Source organism: Bos indicus x Bos taurus, chromosome 16 (genome assembly GCF_003369695.1).
Source record: "Bos indicus x Bos taurus breed Angus x Brahman F1 hybrid chromosome 16, Bos_hybrid_MaternalHap_v2.0, whole genome shotgun sequence".
Lineage (NCBI taxonomy): Eukaryota > Metazoa > Chordata > Mammalia > Artiodactyla > Bovidae > Bos > Bos indicus x Bos taurus.
In genome coordinates this window covers 12541811-12567052 of record NC_040091.1, presented here as the reverse complement: position 1 = coordinate 12567052, position 25242 = coordinate 12541811, and the positions used below count along the sequence as shown (strand labels likewise).

The window sequence follows — 25242 nt, the reverse complement described above, 5'->3', positions numbered from 1 at the left end:
TTTTATTTCTTTTTCTGCTCTGATTGCTGTGGCCAAAACTTCCAAAACTATGTTGAATAGTAATGGTGAAAGTGGGCACCCTTGTCTTGTTCCTGACTTTAGAGGAAATGCTTTCAATTTTTCACCATTGAGGATAATGTTTGCAGTGGGTTTGTCATATATAGCTTTTATTATGTTGAGGTATGTTCCTTCTATTCCTGCTTTCTGGAGAGTTTTTATCATAAATGGATGTTGAATTTTGTCAAAGGCTTTCTCTGCATCTATTGAGATAATCATATGGTTTTTATTTTTCAATTTGTTAATGTGGTGTATTACATTGATTGATTTGCGGATATTGAAGAATCCTTGCATCCCTGGGATAAAGCCCACTTGATCATGGTGTAGCTTCTTATTGTAACATGATTCTCCCTTTGAAATTAATCCAGGGTGAATAAAAAGATAGCATCAGCCAAAGATGCACATGGAGACTGTGATCAATCTCAAAAAATCCTACATGGGACTTAGCTAAATCTAGATAATCATTGCTTGTGTCATTTAATCTTAGATCATATTTCCTTTCGGGCTTCCCTGATAGCTCAGTTGGTAAAGAATCTGCCTGCAATGCAGAAGACCCTGGTTCAATTCCTGGCGGGAAGATCCACTAGAGAAGAGATAGGCTACCCACTTCAGTATTCTTGGGCTTCCCTTGTGCCTCAGCTGGTAATGAATCTGCCAGGAATGTGGGAGATCTGGGTTTGATCCCTGGGTTGGGAAGATCCCCTGGAGAAGGGAAAGGCTGCCCGCTCCAGTGTTCTGGCCCAGAGAATCCCATGAATTGTATAGTCCGTGGGGTCACAAAGAGTTGGACACGACGGAGTGACTTTCACTCTTCTCACTTTTCATATTTCCCTTCAGGCAAGTGTGAAAACTGGGAAGGATTTGATGCTTAAAATTTAACAGCGAGACAGTACATAAAGATTTTGGATTTGAAATCCAGTGTACTCTGTTCTCCCTTCACTCAGAAAACCTGTGCTCTAAAGTGAATTAGTGGAGGAATGAAAAGCTGGGTGATGCTTATGGAGCCATTGCAGTATGGCTGCATTTTCTGCCTGAAACTCTCTGCTCATTTGAGCATTTTTCTTAGGAACAGCCCAGTAGTTAAGAAAAATGACCCCACAAATCAGTGAAGGCATTCTTTGTCAAGCATCTGGCAGGTTGTTAAATGCATAATTTCTTTCTTTCCCAGCCAAATGATTTCAGCATAATGTATTACCAGATTGCCCTTTGTTTCTGAACAAATGATGATAGGAAGCAATCTCTGTCTAACCACAAAGGTATAAATAGTGAATAATCTTGGTTCTCTTTAAAATGTAATGCAACAAACTGTGGAGCCCTGAATTCAAAGACACACTGTGCAACTTTCTCTCAATTTTTTATGAGTATTTTCTATCTCCCAAGATTATTCTAAAGAATAAGGAGAATGATACATTCAGAGATAAACAGATGATAAATGTTTGCTCTACTTGTTTTGCTATAAGCGTAAATTCTATCTCAGGAATTACAAAGTATTCATACATGTGAGCAGAATTCAATAGCATAATCAAATAAGCCTTAAGAAAATGTTCTATTGATAAGCATTTTAAAATATTCATAATTGTTGTTGCTCTGTATGCTAATTAAGCAAATTCAAATTTATATAAAGTGTAGTATTTAATGTTTACACAAATTTTACTTTTATCTGTCAAATAACATATTCCTCCTTTTCCCAAAAGAATTTAAAAGAGATTATAACAAAAGATACAGCTAAGAAAAGTAGAAATTCTCCAATCAGAGGACTAAAAAGAAGATGCAGACATTGTGACTATAGGATAATATCATAGCTGCCACTGAGGTTCTGCATACCCTCACACTAAGGTCTAAAACATGACAGACAATAGATAGAAAGACAGAATGAATAATAAACAGTGAGTTACTGTCATTTAGATCAGATCAGATCAGTCGCTCAGTCATGTCCGACTCTTTGCGACCCCATGAATCGCAGCACACCAGGCCTCCCTGTCCATCACCAACTCCCGGAGTTCACTCAGACTCACATCCATCAAGTCAGTGATGCCATCCAGCCATCTCATCCTCTGTTGTCCCCTTCTCCTCCTGCCCCCAATCCCTTCCAGCATCTGAGTCTTTTCCAATGAGTCAACTCTTCGCACGAGGTGGCCAAAGTACTGGAGTTTCAGCTTTAGCATCATTCCTTCCAAAGACATCTCAGGGCTGATCTCCTTCAGAATGGACTGGTTGGATCGGAAAAAATGCGTCTTCCCTTTAAAGAAAATGAATTTTTCCTGGCACTAAACTCAAACCAAGAATTTATATGTTACAGGAAGAGAACTGGTAAATAAAAAAGAACTATATTCTTAGAGCCCCTCTGAATAATCTTTACAACATAAATCAGAACGTCTTTGTGGAGATGAACCATGACGACAACATTCCAGGAATTCCAAGATGATGGGATCACTCACACAAAGATGCTGAAACAAAGACAAAATGAATACCACTTCCTTGGGGCTAGAGTAGATGAATATCATAAACTCAGAGGACTCCAGAATCCAGGCAGTGGACAGAGGCTATGATGAAGCCAGGGACAAAACAGCAGGAGTATGCTGGGGTCTCTGGCAGACAGAGAAAAGACAGGCTCCCAGAGGGTATCCCTAGCTGTAGAAGAAAGGACACCAACAACACATTCTTTGCAAGGAAATCCAACCCACAGGCCATGAGATTATATCCCCAGTTCAGTTCAGTTGCTCAGTCATGTCCCACTCTTTGCAACCCCATGGACTGCAGCACACCAAGCTTCTCTGTCTATCACCAATTCCTGGAGCTTACTCAAACTCATGTTCATCAAGTTGGTGATGCCCTCCAACCATTTCATCCTCTGTCATCCCCTTCTCGTCCTGCCTTCAATCTTTCCAAGCATCAGGGTCTTTTCTAGTGAGTCAGTTCTTCGCATCAGGTGGCCAAAGTATTGGAGTTTCAGCATCAGTCCTTCCAATGAATATTCAGGATTGATTTCCTTTAGCATAGACTGGTTGGATCTCCTTGCAGTCCAAGGGACTTTCAAGTGTCTTCTCCAACACCACAGTTCAAAAGCAACAATTCTTCAGTGCTCAGCTTTCTTTATAGTCCAACTCTCACATCCATACATGACTACTGGAAAAAACATAGAAAAAGGGAACCCTCTTACACTGTTGGTGGGAATGCAAACTAGTACAGCCACTATGGAAAAGAGTGTGGAGATTCCTTAAAAAACTGGAAATAGAACTGCCTTATGATCCAGCAATCCCACTGCTGGGCAGACACACCAAGGAAACCAGAACTGAAAGAGACACATGTACCCCAATGTTCATCGCAGCACTGTTTATAATAGCCAAGACATGGAAGCAACCTAGATGCCCATCAGCAGATGAATAGATAAGAAAGCTGTGGTACGTATACACAATGGAGTATTACTCAGCCATTAAAAGGAATACATTTGAATCAGTTCTAATGAGGTGGATGAAACTGGAGTCTATTATACAGAGTGAAGTAAGCCAGAAAGAAAAACACCAATACAGTATACTAATGAATATATATGGAATTTAGAAAGATGGTAACAATAACCCTGTATGCGAGACAGCAAAAGAGACACGTATGTATAGAACAGTCTTTTGGACTCTGTGGGAGAGGGAGAAGGTGGGATGATTTGGGAGAATGGCATTGAAACATGTATAATATCATATATGAAACGAATCGCCAGTCTAGGTTCGATGCATGACACAGGATGCTTGGGGCTGGTGCACTGGGATGACCCAGAGGGATGGTACGGGGAGGGAGGTGGGAGGGGGGTTCAGGATGGGGAATACATGTACACCCGTGGTGGATTCATGTTGATGTATGGCAAAACCAACACAATATTGTAAAGTAATTAGCCTCCAATTAAAATAAATTTATATTAAAAAATAAACATTAAAAAATAAATAAAAGGCAGAGACATTACTTTTCAAAAAAAAAAAAACATAGCTTTGTCTGCAGGCAAACAAAAATCATGTGTGAAATACTTCCAGTCAGATACGCTGTCAGTAATTACATGCAACATCAAAACGCAGTTTTAAGCACAACCTGCAAAACACAGTTTTAAGTACCAAAAGGACATGGATAAACCTGGCCTGGGAAATAGCTACCATGTGACTCATAATTTTAGCCCTGAAAATATAACTTTTCTGATTTAGGAATACAGTCCAAATATTTTATACATATATATATAGAGAGAGAGAGAGAGAGAAAGAGAGAGAGAGAGAGAGACATAATGACCATATATATTTGTCAATATATTGACTATATGTATTTATAATATGACAATACATATATTGACTATATATATTTAAAATTCCATTAACTAATTCATTTATAATAGATTTTTAGTATAATCACTTCTAATTTTTCATTTCTAGGCTTCAAGGCACTAAAATATGTAGTCTGTTACTGACTGGATTTTTTTTTTGCATCTTTTTGAAATACTTTTAAAGACACAGTCAACACCTGAAGATATTCTCTATGTTGAAACACTTTTGAATCATATTTTGTAGCCCTATCTAACCCCACTGTCTTCCTCAGAAGTAACTGATTTGATGTGAATCCTTTCAGTCCTTTTAAAGATACATTTATAGTCATATAAATGCAAATGGAGATATATTTAGGTTTTTATATGAAATATTTATACAAGTATTACATAATATGTTGCAACTTGATTTATTCAAGTAAAAAAACCAAAGTCCTCATGTATAGACACCCCTATATACATGTTTTTTATTTATTTACTTTGAAATGTTTTTCAAAAAGCATTTTAATCCCGTTATTCAGCTAAACGTATTATGTCAAAATGTATCTTCTTTAGAGTCAAATTTTTACAAGATTTTTGTCTGTCTTAGGGCCTATTTATAACTCTGAACTTCTAAAAGTATTAATAAGAATTGATGGGTATCCTACGTTAATAACAAGAACTCTTGAGTAGAAATTGATTTGTGTCAAGTAAGAAAATGATCATCCATCCTGTAGAATCTGGTCATAGAAAGTTCACTCAGTTCACTCAATTTACTACTCTTTCCTTAAAGAAGAAAAGCTTCCAACTGGATCTCTCACTGCTGCTCTCAATGTTCTGTAGTTTCACTAAAAGTCTTGTCCATATGCTTCCTGTTCTTTTTGCTTCTCTGCCTGACCACCTGCCTCTCCTAATGATGAGGCCCTTCCCTATGGCAACATGTGTTCAAGCTCAGCATGCCTTCAAGAGCAGCTCACTAAACCCCCTCTCCAAAATCACTCACTTCCTTCATCTTTCCAATCTCAGCTGTGCTCCCTTGCACAAGTCACTAGACCCTGAGTCTAAGAGAATTAGAGAATCTCTCAATTGCCCCCCAGTCCTCATGTGCAGTAGTTCTAACAATGCACACTCTTGGTGAACCCCCACTGCATGTATCGCATGCTCATCTTTGTGGGGTTCACGCAATCTGCCTTGTGGGTGGAGCCTGACTTACCCACCAGGCTAGACAGAGGAGGTGGAGGGAGGGCCTGCCTGGAGAGCACTCAGTGGTGAGCATTTTATTTGAAAATCTCACTATGATTTGGAATCTTACTATTTTTTTTTTTTTTTTTTGCTTTTTAACAGTTTTATTGACGTTTAACTGACATACAATAAACTCCATACATTTATAGTGTAAAATCTACACCTAAACGTATTTGTAACTTGTGTTTTGACACATTCATGCAATTGGAAAACCATTAGCCCAATCAAGACAATGAACATATATACACCAGCCCCAAAAGCGTCCATGTCCCGTTTTGCACATGTTTAATTCAAAAATTCTTTCTTCAGTTAGGTGACTATATAATTAGATTATTCTGTATGTAAATGATATTTCACTACCTCAGACTTAACCATAGTTGCTTAATTAGATTTCAGCAAGGCCCACATCTTCCAGCTTTGATTAGGAATCATCTTATTTTCTGAAGTACTATTTTTCAAACTTTTTCTGAGGCAATCAATCCTATCAGTGACTCTTCTCATTATTGGGAGTGGTTCTAACATAGCCTTATGATAAAAATCCTTAGTCCTGGATATGGCTTAACTGAGAGAAGTATCTGCAGATTTTCCAACACAGTCTTTAAAAAAGCAACTCTACAAAATACTCACACATCAGCAATCACTGTACTATAATCATAACATTTTAGAACCAGAGGCATTAATAACTTGACAAATATTTAAAGAAACAGAAGGAAAGTTAGGCTGTTCTGGTTCTTATTCAGTTGCTAAGTCATGTCTGACTCTTTATGACCTCATGGATTGCAGCACATCAGGCTTCCCTGTCCTTCACTATCTCCAGGAGTTTGCTCAAATTCAAGACCATTGAGTCAATGATGCCATCCAGCCATCTTATTTTTTGTTGCCCACTTCTACTCCTGCCCTCAATCTTTTCCAAAATCAGGGTCCTTTCCAGTGAGTTAGCTCTTTGCATCAGGTGGCCAAAGTATTGGAGCTTAAGCTTCAGCATCAGTCTTCCAATGAATATTCAGGGTTGATTTCCTTTAGGATTGACTGGTTTGATCTCCTGGCTGTCCAAGGGACTCAAGAGTCTTTTCCAGCACCACAATTTGAAAGCATCAATTCTTTGGCACTCAACCTTTTTTATGGTTCAACTTTCACATCTGTACATGACTACTGGAAAAACCATCACTTTGACTATATGGATCTTTGTTGGCAAAGTGATGTCTCTGTTTTTTAATACACTGTCTAGGTTTGTCATAGCTTTCCTTCCAAGAAGCAAGTGTCTTCTAATTTCATGGCTGCAGTCATCATCCACAGTAATTTTAGAGCCGAAGAAAAGAAAATCTGTCATTGCTTCTACCTTTTCCCCTTCTATTTGCCATGAAGTGATGGGACTGGATGCCATGATCTTTGCTTTTTGAATGCTGAGTACAAAGTCAGATTTTTCACTCTCCTCTTTCACCTTTATCAAGACACTCTTTAGTTCCTCTTCTTTTTCTGCCATTAGGAAAGTCAGGCCTCTTGCCCATAAAATAATTCACTCAATGAGTATGAACCCCACCACCACTACCTCACACACACACCAATCCTTGAAGATCACCTCTAAAGAAACCTTCTCAGCCATGACACCTTCCATGGCATGAGTATCAGAGAACAAACCCCAAAACTAAACACTTTAATATTCAAGGAACAGAACTGCTTGAAACAAATCTTTTATGATCATATATTTTTAAAATAATGACCTCATAAAAAGTGAAGAATGGTCAGCACAGGGAGCATCACATGATAATGATGAAATTTACCAGGCAACAAAAAGCTAAGCCACAAGACGCAGACAAGACCATGTAGATTTCACTCGAAGCTGGCAGGGGCATCACAGCAAATCTCTGGTGATGCATGAATTGTGTCAGTTTCCACTTGTTGACTGGAAGTGAGGTAGAGGCTGGATAAACATGAGAATGTATCTGTGTGTCTGTGTATGTGACTGACGAGCTTTTAGAGAGGCTAAAATATCTGTAAGCAATTGCAGAAATGACTTCATCTAGAACAGACCAGTCCCAGACACTCTGAGAACATTATCTTCCACTGAAGTTTAATTCCTTGATGATGAACTGACCTGAAAATCTGAGAATAGTCACATGTGCCCAATTTATCTTGCACCTCCCAGACCGAACAGTCTGTATCCAGATATGGTTGGGTGAGGAGTGACAGAATTCGTAAACGCAGAGGAGAAGAAGCCCAGCTGTGATAGCAAACACATGAACTGACAAAATAGGGCTTACTGCTTTCAAAACAGGCACTTCTGTTTCATCTGCTCACTTAATAATTGTGAGATGACACCGCAGTCACAATGAAACAGAAAGAAGGATGGAAGGAAGGAGGGATGGAAACATACTGGTCAGAAGCAGAGAGCACAGCAGTCAGGCCATCTGGGCTCGAAAGCTGGTGCCAATATATACATACAGAGTTGGACAGACTCTTTATTCTTAGTGAGCTTCATGTGTAAACTGGAGATAATACCACAGAATCTTCACTGGATCATTCTGAGGATGAAATAAATCAGTATAAGTAAAGTTCAAAGAACAGTGCCTGGCATACTATAAACTACTATCGTCCCAGTATTTCTTTTTACCATCTAATTTGTATTTAACATCCAAACAACTGAAGAGAAATAGGTGAAAATAAAGTAGTTTGGATCCTAGGTGGCAGGGACAGGAAACCGGCTTATTTTTTAATGGGACTTGTGCTAAGAGAACTGGAGTAAGGTGTTTGTCTCGTGGATCCCCTGGGCGGTCGGTGCCCGGTAAGCCTCGTACACAGTGGAACCACAACTCCACCAGCACCAACACCAACAGTCCAACACCACCAGCCTCCCCCATTGCTTGTTTCCATGACAGCTTCCCTCTTCTCTTCCTTTTTGCAAAGCAGCCTCCTCCTCTCTGAAACCCTGTCAGGAGATACAGGACTGACACAACATGAGCCTCACATGCCACATTGCAGGAACTCAGAGCCAGGTTTACTTTCCTCAGTTCCAGTTTTGAAAACCTTCCCAGGGAAGGCTTTCTGTAGCCCGTCCCCCGGGCAGCTCTGAGAGGTCCAGGTGGATGAGCAGGGACAGCTCCCAACACAGTGAGGCTGCGGGCACTCCTAAGCACACTGGGACACTTTCTAAAAGGTTTTTACATGAAAAGAAGATGACATGAGGGCACAAATACAGTTTTTTCTCAAATCCATGCCTGCCTTCTCCTCTGTCGGGTTTCCTCAGTTGGCTTTTCTCAAAAGCTGAGTAAGACTCCAAGAGCAAAAGGAAATCTCCAAACTTCATGAAACTTCCCCACACTTGGAACAGAACCGTGTTTGTATGATGCTCATCTCTGAATGGGTCTTGCTTGTTATATATTGTTTGTTTGGTCTACATTCCAAGTCTAGATGCCAAAGTTACTTGGAGGAATCTCATTCTTGGTCCTAACCATGGGTTTCTGTTTTTAAGTTTCAACTTAGAAAATCCTGTAAACTGATTCATGTAGTTGAAATGTTGTGGTTATGTACCATAACAGTTTTAGTAAACAAAAAACACTTTATGTTCTGTTTAAAAGTCTGTTGCAATTTGTTTAGCATGTGGGTATATGTGTGCATGTGTGCATGTTTTTTTAATGACATTTTCCGAATTTTTATTTTCATTAATAAAGTGATATGCTTCCTTTAAAACAATGGATACACCATTAAGGAAGACACTGTTATCCTCTTCTACGTGCTGTGTGCTCAGTTGCTCAGTCGTGTGCGACTCTTTGTGACCTGATGGACTGCAGCCCGCCAGGCTCCTCTGTCCATGGGGATTCTTCAGGTAAGAATCCTGGAGTGGGTAGCCTACCCTTTCTTCAGAGGATCTTTCCAATGCAGGAATCAAACAGGGTCTCCTGCACTGCAGGCAGATTCTTTACCAGCTGAGCCACCAGGGAAACCCGTTACCCTCTTATACGTGGGTGCAGCTTTGAAGTGCAGTGCCTGGCAACAGAAGTGGCTCGACAAGCAATTCTTTAAAAACCGAGTCAGGAACAGTGGCCAAGATATCAGAGTAGGAAGACCCTCAACTCACCTCCTCCCAGGTACAGCAAAATTATAGCTACTTACAGAGCTAAGATCTATGAAAACAACCTGAGGACTAGCAGAAAAGATTTTTCACAACTAACAACATAAAGAACTACAAGGCAGGCAGGAGCGGCAGAGACATAGCATAATCAGGAGTGACACCCCCAGGGTCAGCGACCCACAGAAGGGAGGAAAAGCACAATCCAAGAACTCCTCCCCAAGGAGCAAAGGATCCAGCCCATATCAGGCTCCTCAGCCCAGGGGTCTTGCACTGGGGAAATGAGCCCCCTAGAACACCTGTTTTTGAAAACCTGTAAGACTTACATTTGGAAGAGCTGGAGGGCTATGAGAAACAGACACTCCACTCTTACAAAGCATGTGCAAAACATCACATACTCCAAGTCCCAGGGGCGAGGCAGCAGTTTGAAAGGAGGCTGGGTCAGACCCACATGCTCATCTTGGACAGCCTCCCAGAGAGGCAAGAGGCAACCGGGCTCCCCCTGGGACACAGATGTTGGCAGAGCCATTTCTAAGAGCTTGTTTTACCACAATAACACTGGCACTGGCACACACGATTCTGGAGCCCTCCTTCTCACCTATTGGCACTGGGAGTTTACCTGCCCATCAGAGGGCCTGGAGAAGGCCTAGGCACACTTGGACCATGCAGACAGCAGTTCAGGGAACCAGCTCCACCCACCAGCAGCAGACCCATTCTTCTGAGGCATCAACCAATCACACAGAAAGCTAGCCTGGCTCTTCAGTGGGACCACAGTCACCTCAGGAGGCAGAGCCTTGCCCAACTGGGCCAGAGGTCAGCCCAGCCCACAAGCGCAACCACAGGAGTTGCCCCACCATAGCAGAAGGGCACAAGCAGCCCACACTAGGGCAACACTAGAGCCTGTAGATCTGGTGACCGGAGGGGAGTGTGGTCCTGGGCCCTCCAGGAGGTCTACTACATGAGACCACTTCTCCAAGATCAGGAAGTGAGACTGACCTACCTAACACACAGAAACAAACACAGGGAATTAGGAACATGAGGAGTCAGAGGAATATGTCCCAACAAAGGAACAACATATAACTTCAGAAAAAAAGGAAGAAAGTTGAAATGAGCTATCTCCCCAATAAAGAGTTCATCATATTGAATCATAAAGGTGCTCACTGAATTCGGGAGAAGAGTAGATGAGTACAGTGAAAATGTCAACAGAAATTTAGAAATTATAAAGATAAACCAAACAGATCTAATGAATACAACAAAAGACTTAGAAATTACACTAGAAGGAATCAACAGTAGATTAGATGGCAGAGGAACAGATCAGCAAACTAGGAAACAGTACTGGAAACCACCCAAACTGAAAAGAAAAAAAAAAAAAGAATTTTTAAAAAATGAGAATAGTTTAAGCGATATCTTGGACAATATTGTGGAAAGGAACCCTGAGGAAGAAAAATTTTTATGCATAGGCAGCAATAACTAAATTTAGATTGAAGTTAACTAAATGGATTTTGTTAAGTAAGCTAATGCAAGACTGGATTTGATTCTTCTTTCTGTTAAAAGTGCTCTTTTTTTTTTTTTTATAACAAATTGTGTGAGTTTCTGTGCCCTCAGTGAAAGTATTAGTCCCTCAGCTGTGTCTGACTCTTTGCCACCCCAAGGGCTGTAGCCTGCCAAGCTCCTCTATCCATGGGATTTCCCAGGCAAGAATACTGGAGTGGGTTGTCATTCCCTTCTCCAGGGGAATCTTCCCAACCCAGGGATCAAACCAAAGGTTTCTACATTGCAGGCAGATTCTTTACCATCTGAGCCTTAGTGATCCATATTTATTTTCTTTTAATCATTTCTGTGGCTTTGGTTTAGTGAATGAGTTTTGGTTCAATAACCTATGATCCTGTTGTGTTTTAAAACCTTTTTGATATTTCCATCAAACTTCCCAAATATTAAAATCTAACTAAAGCTCTTTTTCATTGAGTTAGACAAGGCTGTGGTCCTAGTGGGATTAGCCTCCAGCTGACTCTGGATGCTTCAAAGAAACATCTCTGAGACATCTCAGAAAGGAATGTTAAACTAAGTTTGTTTGGTATTTTTAATTTTGAAACATTGTTTAGTATTTGAAGGTGAACTTTAGGTTATAATGTATGGATTAATGTCATTAGTATAGATAGTCCTAAATTTTATATGGAATTCCTAACATCTGATATGTCCTGATATAATGTTATCAGTCATAATTATAGTGATTATTCTAAAGTGTTATATGTTATCAGTTCAGTTCAGTCACTCAGTCATGTCTAACTCTTTGCAATCCCATGAATCACAGCACGCCAGGCCTCCCTGTCCATCACCAACTCCTGGAGTTAACTCAAACTCATGTCCATCGAGTCGGTGATGCCATCCAGCCATCTCATCCTCTGTCATCTTAATCCCTCCCAGCATCAGAGTCTTTTCCAATGAGTCAACTCTTTCACATGAGGTGGCCAAAGTATTGGAGTTTCAGCTTTAGCATCAGTCCTTCCAATGAACACCCAGGACTGATCTCCTTTAGAATGGACTGGTTAGATCTCCTTGCAGTCTAAGGGACTCTGAAGAGTCTTCTCCAACACCACAGTTCAAAAACATCAATTCTTATAGAAGTATCCAAATTTCCTGCTAATTTCACTGTACTCAAATCTTTAACCATGTTATTTTAAGTTTGTCTTCTATAGACAATCATAATTTTGCATTGATTTCACAAAATGAAGATTTTTAAGAAGACTCATTAAAAAAATAAACAAATGCTAGCTTCTGATAGCCTTTAATTAATGTCACTGAACTGGATAATAAATGACAAACTCTAATGAAAACCTGATTACTTCACGCCGATCAATAGGAAGCAATTACAAAGGACTGAAGAGATGGATAACTATGATTTATAACTTTAACTTTAGATAATATACCAATTTTAATCTGTTTTCCAGTAAACCTTTTTCTCTTATGCTGCAACCTATAACAAGTTGATAATGTATGCCTCTGTAAATGAAGGTGAAATACTTATCTTTTTGTCTCTACATGATCTTGCCAGAATTTGCCTTTTCCAGCTGCTTTCCTGTGTATTTGATAGTTTACTACAACTGGATTACAACTAGTTATACTAACCATAGCCTTGACTAGATGGACCTTTGTTGGCAAAGTAATGTCTCTGCTTTTCAATATGCTATCTAGGTTGCTCATAACTTTCCTTCCAAGGAGTAAGCATCTTTTAATTCCATGGCTGCAGTCACCATCTGCAGTGATTTTGGAGTCCAAAAAATAAAGTCTGACAGTGTTTCCACTGTTTCCCCATCTATTTCCCATGAAGTGATGGGGCCAGATGCCACAATCTTCATTTTCTGAATGTTGAGCTTTAAGCCAAATTTTTCACTCTCTTCTTTCACTTTCATCAAGAGGCGTTTTAGTTCCTCTTCACTTTCTGCCATAAGGGTGATGTCATCTGCCTATCTGAGGTTATTGATATTTCTTCCAGCAATCTTGATTCCAGCTTGTGCTTCTTCCAGCCCAGCATTTCTCATGATGTACTCTGCGTAGAAGTTAACAAGTGAAGTCCGGGAGATGGTGATGGACAAGGAGGCCTGGCGTGCTGCGATTCATGGGATTGCAAAGAGTCAGACACAACTGAGCGATTGAACCGAACTGAACTGATACTAACCATTGTTTTAATTTGTTCTTTGTTTCTAAATTGTTTATGCTTTGTGACTCTTCTATATAATGACTTTGTCAATGTTACTAGCTACATTACTTATATCCTGTCTATTTTATAAGACTGTTGTCTCTTACAGTGTGTAACCAGGCCTTCAACAAATGTAAGGATGACTAGGCTACTTGAAGCAATTGATCAGAAATAAAGTTCTGTGTGCAATCAATAATTGTAATAGTATGATTCTAGACATGGGAAGAAGCAACAAGGGAAATATCTCCTGGATCATAATAGATTAGAAGATAGAGGATACAGAGAATCTTTTATTATTTATCAATGAATCTAATCCAAAAATGAACACCTGGAGTGACATATCAATGAGAACTTTTGCCTGACCTGGGTTAAGTCTCCCAGAACCATGGTACAAAATTGGTCATGAAATGTCTCCCAAATATTGGTCAAATTTCTGACCAAGATAAAGGATTGAGAAATAGCATATTTCCTGCCATATCAATAAACAAGGATGTCACGGTCATCAGCAATTCTAGCCTTCCGGGGTACTCAGAAAGGAGAACAATACCTGCAATCTAGCAGCCATCAGGCTGTAGCCACTCCCTATGGTAAGCACTGAAGAACTCAGGATGTGAAAAATCACATGATACCGGCCCCAGATAGCTGAGATGCATATGAAAGACATGATTTCAATGAGCCCAGACTCTTGCATCCTCCCATATATAGAAAAGTACTAAGTTCCTTAATTTGAGATATCTGGTTTCTTTAATTCACAAAAAATACTTTTGATGTTCAGACTGCTGCTGCTGCCACTAAGTCACTTCAGTTGTGTCTGACTCTGTGCGACCCCAGAGATGGCAGCCCACCAGGCTCCCCCATCCCTGGGATTCTCCAGGCAAGAACACTTGAGTGGGTTGCCATTTCCTTCTCCAATGCATGAAAGTGAAAAGTGAAGGTGAAGTCACTCAGTCATGTCCGACTACTAGAGACCCCATGGACTGCAGCCTACCAGGCTCCTCTGTCCATGGGATTTTCCAGGCAAGAGTACTGGAGTGGGGTGCCATTGCCTTCTCCTTGATGTTCAGACTACCTGCTCCTTGTTGCAAACTTCTATATAACCTGACTCCCGCCGCCCACCGTCTCAGAGCAGTTCTCTCAGGGTGACTTGAGATGCTGTCTCTTGGGCTTGAAGTCCTAAAAATTCCCACCAAATAAAACATAATTCTCAGCTTTTAGCTTGTGACTATTTTTTTAAGCAAAAAAAACATCAAGCATATTAACATTCACATGGTAGGAATCATAAAAGGAAAAAAGTAAGGGGAAGGGGCAGAGAACTTACTTCAAGAAATAATAGCTGAAAACTTCTCTAACCTGTGGAAGGAAACAGACATTAATATCCAGAAAGCAAAGAAAGTCCCAAACAGATGAACCAAAAGAGGCTCATCAAGACACACTATAATTAAAATGGCAAAAATTAAAGATAAAGAGAGAATCTCCAAAGCATCAAGAGAAAAGCAACAATAAGACAAGAACACAGGCCTATCAGCTGACTTTTCAGCAGTCTGGCAGGCCAGAAGGGAGCAGCATAATTCATTCAAAGCAATGGAAGGAAAAACACCTGCCACCTAGAATTCTCTATTTGGCAAGGTTATCAATCATACTTCAAGGAGAAATAAAGAATTTTACAGAAAAAAATCTAAAAGAAGTTTTAGATTTAGATAAAATCTAGAAGAGTTCAGTATCACTATATGACTTTACAAGAAGTGTTAAAGGGATTTCTCTAAGCAAAAAAGAAGAGGCGAGAACTGGAAATATGAAAATTATGAAAGGAAAAATCTCACAGTAAGGGCAACTATACAGTAAAGATAATGAATAGATCAACTACTCATAAAGTTAGAAGGAAGATTCAAGACAAAAGGAGTAAAATCATCTTTATCCAGGAAAAGAACTTGAGATACACAAAACAAAAATATTAGACCTATATATACAATATATACATTGTTACATATGAGTCTCATGCAACCACAAATTAAAAACCTATAATAGATAACAAAAAGAGAGAGAGAAAAAGTATTCAAACATAACACTAAGATAATCATCAAATCGCAAAGGGAAGAAAGCAAAGAAGAAGTAAGGAACAAAAAAGAACCAGAAAAACAATCAAAGAGCAATTAATAAAACAATGATAAGTACATACCTATCAACTGGAGAAGGAAATGGCAACCCACTCGTCTTCTTGCCTGGAGAATCCCTTGGACAGAGGAGCCTAGCAGGCTACAGTCCATGGGGTTGGTAAGAGTCACACATGACTGAAGTGACTTAGCACATACCTATCAATAATTTAAATGTACTAAACTACACAGTACAATCAAAATACAAGAATAAAACTGCAAAACTATGGAATAAGTAGAACCTACACAAGATGCTATTAAAAACTAATGTCAACAAAGAAATCAAAGAGGAAATCAAAATATATCTTAAGACAAATGAAAGTGGAAACACAACGTATCAAAACCTGTAGGACACAGCAAAAGTTGTCCTGCTGCTGCTGCTGCTAAGTTTATAGCAACACAGGCTTACCTTTGAAAGTAAAAATTAAAAAATTCTAAATAAACAATCTAATCTTAAACCTAATGGAAGTAGAAAAAAACAAAACCCAAAATGAGTAGAAGAAAACAAATAACATCAGAGCAAAATAAGTGAAACAGAGACTAAAAGAAAAACAGGAAAAAAAATCAATAAAACCAAAAACTGGTTCTTAGAAAAAATAAACAAAATTGCTTCAGCCATACTTATCAAGAAAAAAAGGCAGAGTCCAATTCGAATCAGAAATGAAAGTGGAGACCTTATGGGAGAGGGAGAGGGTGGGAAGATTTGGGAGAATGGCACTGAAACATGTATACTATCATGTATGAAACGAGTCGCCAGTCCAGGTTCGATGCACAATACTGGATGCTTGGGGCTGGTACACTGGGACGACCCAGAGGGATGGTATGGGGAGGGAGGAGGGAGGAGGGTTCAGGATGGGGAACACATGTATACCTGTGGCAGATTCATTTCGATATTTGGCAAAACCAATACAATATTGTAAAGTTTAAAAATAAAATAAAATTTAAAAAAAAGAAATACAAAGGAGCATAAGGGAGTTTTACAAAGAATTATACATAAATAATGGTCGTATTACAAGAAATCAACAAATTACTAGGAATAAAAAATCTCCTAAGAATGATCCAGGAAGAAATAAAAAATATGAACATAATATTGCTTCAATTTCATGAAGTGAATTTCATGAAATTGAAACAATAATAAAAATTTAAAAAAAAATTCACACAAACAAAGTCTAGGCCAGATGACTTCATAGGGGAATTCTACCAAACATTTAAATAAGAGTTATTGCCTATCCTTCTTCAACTATTCCAAAAAACTGAACAGAAAGGAGTGTTTCTAAACTCTAAGGCCAAAATCACCCTGAAACTAAAACCAGATAACAAAGACACCACCAAAAAAAAAAAGAAAGAAAGAAAAGAAAAGAAAATTACAGACCATTATCACTAATGAACATAGATGCAGAAATCTTCAAGAAAATATTAGCAAACTGAATTTAACAGGATATTAAATGGATTACACACAATAATCAGGTGGAATTTATTCTGGGGAAGTAAGGATAACTCAAGTTTTCAAATCAATCAACATGATAAACCACATTAAACACTGAGGAACAAAAATCATATGATTATCTCAATAGATGCAGAAAAAAGCTTTTAACAAAATTCAACATCTATCCATGATAGGAATCTCAACAATCTAAGTAGAGAGGGAACACACCTCAACATAATAAAGAACATATATGACAAATCCACAGCTACAATCATGCTTAATAATGAAAAGTCAAAAACCTTTCCTCTAAGATCAAGAATGCCTACTCTGTTGGTGGGAATGTAAACTGGTATAGCCACTATGGAAAATGGTATGAAGGTTCCTTAAAAAACTAAAAACAGAGCTACCATGTGTCCCTGCAATCCCACTCCTGGGCATATATCCAGAGGAAAGCATGATCTGAAAAGATACATGCACCCCAAAGTTCACTGCAGCACTGTTTACAATACCCAAGATGTGAAAACAACCTAAATATCCATCAACAGAGGAATGGATAAAGAAGATGTGGTATATATAATGTATTACTCAGCATTAAAATGAATGAAATAATGCCATTTGCAGCAACACGAATGGACCTAGGGAGTGTCATACTGAGTGAAATAAGTCACACAGAGAAGGAGAAATATCAGATAACATCCCTTACATGTGGAATCTAAAAAGAAATGATACAAATGAACTTACAAAATAGAAACAGACTCACAAACTTTAAGAAAAAGCTAATGGTTGCTAGGGGGAGGATGGGGTGAAGGGATAGTTAGGGAGTTTGGATGGACATGTACACATAAAATGAATAACCAACAACGACCTACTCTACAGCACAGGGAACTCTGCTCAGTGTTGTGTAGCAGCCTGGATGGGAGGAGAGTTGGGGGAGAATGGATACATGTATATATATCGCTGAGTCCCTTCGCTATTCACCTGAAACTATTACAACACTGTTATTCGGCTATACCCCCAACACAAAATAAAAGGTTTTTAAAAAAAAGTTTAAGTTATGCTCTGACATTAAAAAAAAGAAGGATGTCCACTCTTACCACTCATATTTAACATGGTGTTGGAAGTCCTAGCTACAACCAGGACCAGAAAAAGAAAGAAAAGGAATCCAAATTTTAAAGGAAAAAGTAAAACTGTCACTATTTGAAGATGACACAATACTATATATAGAAAAATCTAAAGATCCACCTAAACACTATTAGAACTAATTAGTAAAATCAGAAGTTGCAAGATACAAAATCAATATATAGAAAACTATTACACTTCTATATACTAATAACAAACTATTAGAAATATAAATGAAGAAAACAATCACATTTACAACTTCACCAGAAAGAACATCCAGGGAATACACCTAACCAAAAAGGTAAAATATTCTGAAAACTATAAGACACTGATGAAAGAAATTGAAAATGACAAATGTAAGGATATACCATGCTCATGGATCAGAATTATTAATATTGCTAAAATGACTACATTATCCAAGGCAATCTACAAAGTCAACACACTCCTTATCAAAATACCAAAGACATGTTTCACGGAACTAGAAAATATTCTAAAATTTGTATAGAAACACAAAAGACCCTGAATAGCCACAGAGATCTTGAGAAAGAAACACAAAGCTGGAGGTGTCACACTTCCTGATTTCAAATCATACTACAAAGATCCAGTGGCTAGCACTCTGTGCTCCCAATGCAGGGGGCCCAGGTTTGATCCTTGGTCAGGGATCTATACCCCACATGCCACAATGAAGACCCCATGCAGCCAAATAAATAACTGTTTTAAAAAGCTACAGTAATCAAAAACAGACACAGATCAATGGTACAAAATAGAGGGCCTAGAAATAAACCCACACTTATATAACCAATTAAGCTATGGCAAAGAAGGCAAGAATACACAATGGAGGGAGACAATCTCTTCCATAAATGGTGTTGGGAAAACTGAGCAGCTACATGCAAAAGAATCAAACTGGACTACTTTCTCACACCATTTACAAAAATAAATCAAAAACGGATTAAAGACGTAGACTCTTTGACACTGGTCTAAGGGGCAGGGGAGATCTGACTCCTCAGGCAAAGCTAACGAAAGCAAAGGCAAGCAAATGGAACTACATCAAAATAAAATGTTTCTTCTCAGGAAAGGATTATATACACAAAACAAAAAGGCAACCTACTGAATAGAGAAGATACTTACAAACAATACATCCAATAAGGGGTTAATATCCAAACTGTACAAAGAACTCAAATAACTCAACATCAAAAAAAAAATTTTTTTTAATGGACAGAGGAGCTAAAAAGACATTTTCCCAAAGAAGACAAACAGATGGCTAACAGACACATGAAAAGATGCTCAACATCACTAATCACCAAGGAAATATAACTCAATACCACAATGAGAATGGCTAACAATTTTTAATTTATTTTTACTCTATTTTCAATCTTTTGTTAAGCCTATCTAGCATTTAAGAATTTAAGTCATTTTATTTTTGAACTCCAGAATTTGCAATTTTATATAGTTATCACTAACATCTGTTAAATATTCCCTTAAATATTTTAACACATTTTTTTAAATTTTCAAAGTATATTTATAGTAGTTACTTGGAGGGCTTTATCTAGTAAATCCAACACCTGGGCCAACTCAGAGTACATTTCTATTGATTATTGCCTTTTCCCCCAACTATGGGTCGTAATTTCTCATCTTTTTGCATGTCATAAATTTGGGGTTGAAAATTGATATTGTAGCTAATATGTTATAGAAATTCAGAGATCTGATTTATTCTGAGAGTCACTGAAGTTTTATTCTACCAAGCAGTTAACTTACCTAGATTCAAACTGAAAATACTGCTTCAGAACCTGATGCTGGGAAAGACTGAGGGCAGGAGGAGAAGGGGACAACAGAGGATGAGATAGTTGGATAGCATCGCCAACTCAATGGACATGAGTTTGAGCAAACTCCAGGAGATAGTGGAGGACAGAGAAGCCAGGCACACTGCACTCCACAGAGTTGAAAAGAGTCGGACACCACTTAGCGACTGAACAATTACAGACCTGTGGTTTCCTACAGCTTATTCTTCAGCCTGATCCCTGTAAGCGTCCCTGATCCTATAAAATTCTGATGAACTAAAAGCTTAGACAGAGTGGGGGAGCACTCTTTCTGTGAATTCTTGATTCTAGGAATCCCTCCTCATTTTCTAGCAGCTCTACTAACTTTTGTTCTTTGTATTAAGGTTTTCCAAATCCACCCAGCTTCCGCCCTCTTCCACCTGTGCTGTGCACAGTTGGAAAATGCAGTTAAGGAAAGTGTCCAATTCACAGATCTGGATCTATATACTTATATTTTTCAGAAATAGATTTCTCTTTAGTGTGTGCTTAATTTTCATTAAGCCCCTGTCCGGATACATGCAGCTCAGCATCAACCATAGATTTAGACAGTTTATGCTCTGAATCTTTGTCTCACTTCTGAAGGTCTTGCTGCTAGGATTTCCCTTTAAATTTCTAGCTCCTTTCCCAGTTCCAAATTCCCATCTTGGTATCATAAGCTGGTAGCATCACTTTCCACAGCCATATCTATGAGAGTTGGGTATAGCCCTTGGACTGTAAGCTGCTAACTCACAATTTTTAGCCATTCCAGTTACAGGTTTTCAAAAACCCTTAAAGTTGCATGTTTTTATTTACTTTTTAACGACTTGCAGTGTTTATATAGATTTTTTTAATCTAGTGTTTTATAGTTGTCATCTGTAACTACTTTACTCTCTGCCATTAACTACATTCTTTTTTGATCTGCCATTTATCATATCTGCTACTGCTGCTGCTCCTGCTAAGTCGCTTCAGTCGTGTCCAACTCTGTGCAACCCCATAGACAGCAGCCTGCCAGGTTCCCACGTCCCTGGGATTCTCCAGGCAAGAACACTGGAGTGGGTTGCCATTTCCTTCTCCAATGCATGAAAGTGAAAAGTGAAGTCACTCGGTCGTGTCCGACTCTTAGCGACCCCATGGACTGCGGCCCACCAGGCTCCTCCGTCCATGGGATTTTCCAGGCAGGAGTACTGGAGTGGGGTGCCACTGCCTTCTCCTTTATCATATCTAATATATGCCAAAAGATATATTAATGAGTTCCATGAGATAAGGTTACCCAGTACACGAATCCTATCATATTTACGTTAACACTGAGATCAAAGAGGTTAACTAACTTGTCCAAGGTCACTTAAGAATAAGTCTAAGATTAGGAATTGAACCCAGATCTCTATGACTCCAGCATTATTTGGTAATACAGTCCTTATGATAAAATACTAATTATAATTAGTTAATGCCCTTTTACTATATATCTGGCAAAATAGGAAGAGCTTAGGGTAATTCATTATTGCTAATTAATACATCTGTACCTCACAATAAGCCTAGGAAATGGGTACTATTGTCAACCCATTTTACAGATGAAAAACTTCGCCATAGTTTAGCTTGTTTGAAGTGGCTTTGATGTTAAATGCAACAGCCCAGATTCTAATGTAGGTAAACTCACTCAAGGTTCAGGAATCAATTAAATTTTCTAGAAATGAAACAAGATAGCATATATATCTATAAAGATAATTGGCTGTAACTTCCTAAATCATGAGTTGTCATAAAAATGACATCTGTTCTGCATAATTAAGAAATTGGTATTAAAATCAAGAGCATTATATAACAATAGGATGTCTATTGATACACTGGTAGTAATATCAATTAATGGGCTTTTCAAAATCTGTATAATTCATTCATTCAAATAAATATACCTTAAAACACTGGCTGAAGAAAGACTTAGGTTTTTAAGTCTGTAACAAGTAGAACTTCTTAAAAAATAGTTTTTATTTTAAATCAAAATGATGGACTTTTACAAAACTGAATACTTTCTTAAATATATACCAAAACTATCAACTATTTAACTGTTGCTTTTGTATACAGCTTTACCAAACATGAGCACCAGCATCATCATTACCATTACAATTACCACATTCTCTGTAAAACTTGTTTTTAACTCAGAATTCCACACATTGACTTTTCAGTTGGATATTTAAATTCCACTATTAATCATGAATCACTTTAGAAGCAATGATAAAATTGAAAAATGATTAATGTCACATAACTTAATCTCATTAAAAAATAAGTTGAAGTCTCTTTTGAGAAAGCCAATTTTAAGCACTAAAGCTACATGAAATCAACTTTTGGAAGAGGTAAATCAAGAACTAGGGAAGTGACAACTGCCTTAAGCCATCTGGTAAATTTGTTAATCTCCTAGAATAGACTCTTCGTATAAATTTACAAACTCCCAAAGGTGAGTTATCTGCTTCAGGTAACTATTTTCCTAATGTACACATAGCAACAGCTTTTATGTGTGGATTCCCAAAATGAACAGTCATTGTTTTCTTTGTTCTGCCCAAGCCCATGAGGCAAACTGTGATCAGATAAGGTATTTCTGTAACTGCCAAATGCTTTTGATTTCCAATAAGGAAATGACTGAGGGAGCTAGTAAAAAAAAAAATACAAAGCATTATAACATACTGAGAAAGTATTACTTAAGCTTCTTGGACAAGTGGACTCCAATACAAATGGGTCTTTTCAAATGCTCTTCATACCAGGTGGCCAAAGTATATACTATATTAAAGAACTGAAGAAAAAAATCATATGATCATCTCAAAAGATACAAAAAAGATTTTTTTGACAAAATTCAGCATCCATGTTTGATAAAAACTCTCAACAGAGTGGGCATAGAGGAAACATACCTCAACATAATTAAATGAAAATGCAGCCTACTGAATAGGAGGAACATCTACAAATAATATATTCAGGGGGGCAGTCCCAAGATGGCAGAGGAATAGGATGGGGAGACCACTTTCTCTCCCACAAACTCATCAAAAGATCATTTGAATGCTGAGCAACTTCCACAAAACAACTTCTGAATGCTGGTGGAGGACACCAGGCACCCAGAAAGGCAGCCCATTCTCTTTGTAGGGCAGTAGGACAAAATATAAAAGACAAAGAGAGAGAAGAGTTAGGAATGGAGACCTTTCCTGGGGAGGGAGTCATAAAGGAGAAGTTTCCAAGCAGTAGGAAACCCTCTCACAGGCAGGTCTGTGGGGAGTTTCGGAATCTCAGAGGGCAACATAACGGGGGTGGGGGGAACCCACAGAATACATACCTAACTGCAACTGCCAGCAGATAAGCAGCCCAGATGCTCGAGTCCACCACCAGCAAGCAGGGGCTGGACAGTGAGGCACAGGCTGCATAATCGGTGCTTAGGATAAGGACTGGGCCTGAATGCCCTGAGGACAATATGAAGGAGCTAACGTGAGATAGCAACCCAAACCATGCGATTGCCAGAGAGGAAAAAAAATAACTTTCCCGCGACAGGTGCTAACCCACAGCCTAGTATGCTCACAGAACCAAGGATTAAGAGAATACCAAAGGGGACCTAGTTGGCTGCGTACATGCCTCTCCCCACAACCAGAGGCAGAGAGACAGGCATGCAACAGCCAGAGTCAGAAGGCAAGGGGATGCTGCAATCTTGACCCCAGAGACTGGCATCCTTCACCGAACTGTGAGATCCAGCACCAAACTGTGAGATCCAGCTCCTTCACCGAACTGTGAGATCCCAGAACACGGATGCAAGCTCCCCTTGAGCTTGCATCTCCCCTTGTCAAGCCACTAGTCCAGCCCCACCCACAGGGAGCAGGCTCCACAATAAAAAGGAACCACGAACTTCCAGCCTACAGAAAGGGCACCCCAAACACAGCAATCTAAACAAAGTAAAAAAGCAGAGAAATATTCAGCAGGTAAAGAAGTATGATAAATGCCCACCAAACCAAACAAAAGAGGAAGAGATAGGGAGTCTACCTGAAAAAGAATTCAGAATAATGATAGTACAGATGATCCAAAATTTTTAAAATAAAATGGAGTCACAAATAAATAGATTAGAGATAAGGATTGAGAAGATGTAAGAAATGTTTAACAAGGACCTAGAAGAAATAAAAAAGGGTCAATGAATAATGCAGTATCTGACATAAAAAGCACTCTGGAGGGAACCAACAGTAGAATAACTGAGGCAGAAGAGAGGCTAAGTGAGGTGGAAGATAGAATGGTGGAAATAAATGAAACAGAGAGGAAAAAAGAATTAAAAGAAATGAGGACAACCTCAAAGACCTCTGGGACAATGTTAAATGCCCCAACATTCAAGTCATAGAAGTCCCAGAAGAAGAAGACAAAAAGAGAAGGCATGAGTAAATATTTGAGGAGATAATAACTGAAAACTTCCCTAAAATGGGGAAGGAAATAGCCACTGAAGTCCAAGAAACCCAGAGAGTCCCAAACAGGATAAGCCCAGGCAAAACATTCCAAGACACATATTAATCAAACTAACAAAGATCAAATACAAATATTAAAAGCAGCAAGGGAAAAACAATAACACACAAGGGGATCCCCATAAGGATAATAGCTGATCTTTCAATAGAAACTCTTCAGGCCAGGAGAGAATGGCAGGACATACTTAATGTGATGAAAGAGAAAAACCTACAACCAAGATTACTCTACCCAGCAAGGATCTCATTCAAATACGAAAGAGAAATCAAAAGCTTTACAGCCAAGCAAAAGCTGAGAGAATTCAGCACCACCAAACCAGCTCTTCAACAAATGCTAAAGGATCTTCTCTAGACAGGAAACACAGAAAAGGTTTATAAACTCAAACCCAAAACAACAAAGTAAATGGCAATGGGATCATACTTATCAATAATTACCTTAAATGTAAGTGGGTTGAATGCCCCAACCAAAAGACAAAGACTGCCTGAATGGATACAAAACAAGACCCCTATGTATGGTGTCTCCAAGACACCCACCTCAAGCCAAGGGACACATATACAAGGAAAGTGAAGGGCTAGAAAAAGATATTTCATGCAAATGGAGACCAAAAGAAAGCCAGAGTAGCAACACTCATATCAGATAAAACAGGCTTTGAAATAAAGACTGTGAAAAGAGACAAAGAAGGACACTGCATAATGATCAAAAGATCAATTCCAGAAGATGATATAACAATTATAAATATATATGCACCCAACATAGAAGCACTTCAATATGTAAGGCCAATGCTAACAAGTATGAAAGGGGAAATTAACAGTAACACAATAATAGTGGGAGACTTTAATACCCCACTAACACTTATGGATAGATCAAGCAAACAGAAAATTAACAAGGAAACACAAACTTTAAATGATACAATAGACCAGTTAGAACTAATTGATATCTATAGGATATTTCA

At 38.7% G+C, this 25242-nt stretch overlaps 1 long non-coding RNA gene across 2 annotated transcripts in view; it reads right to left on the bottom strand.

Annotated features, from left to right (window-relative positions):
- Positions 1-25242, bottom strand: part of LOC113906388 — a 129917-nt gene that overhangs the window by 30420 nt on the left and 74255 nt on the right. Inside the window, exon 7 of one of the 2 annotated variants that reach the window (XR_003514865.1) lies at positions 7259-8094. The exons of the other annotated variant lie outside the window; for it this stretch is intronic. This is a non-coding gene — a long non-coding RNA (uncharacterized LOC113906388). Of the gene's footprint in view, positions 1-7258; positions 8095-25242 lie in introns of those variants that run through there. 2 annotated transcript variants of the gene reach the window in all.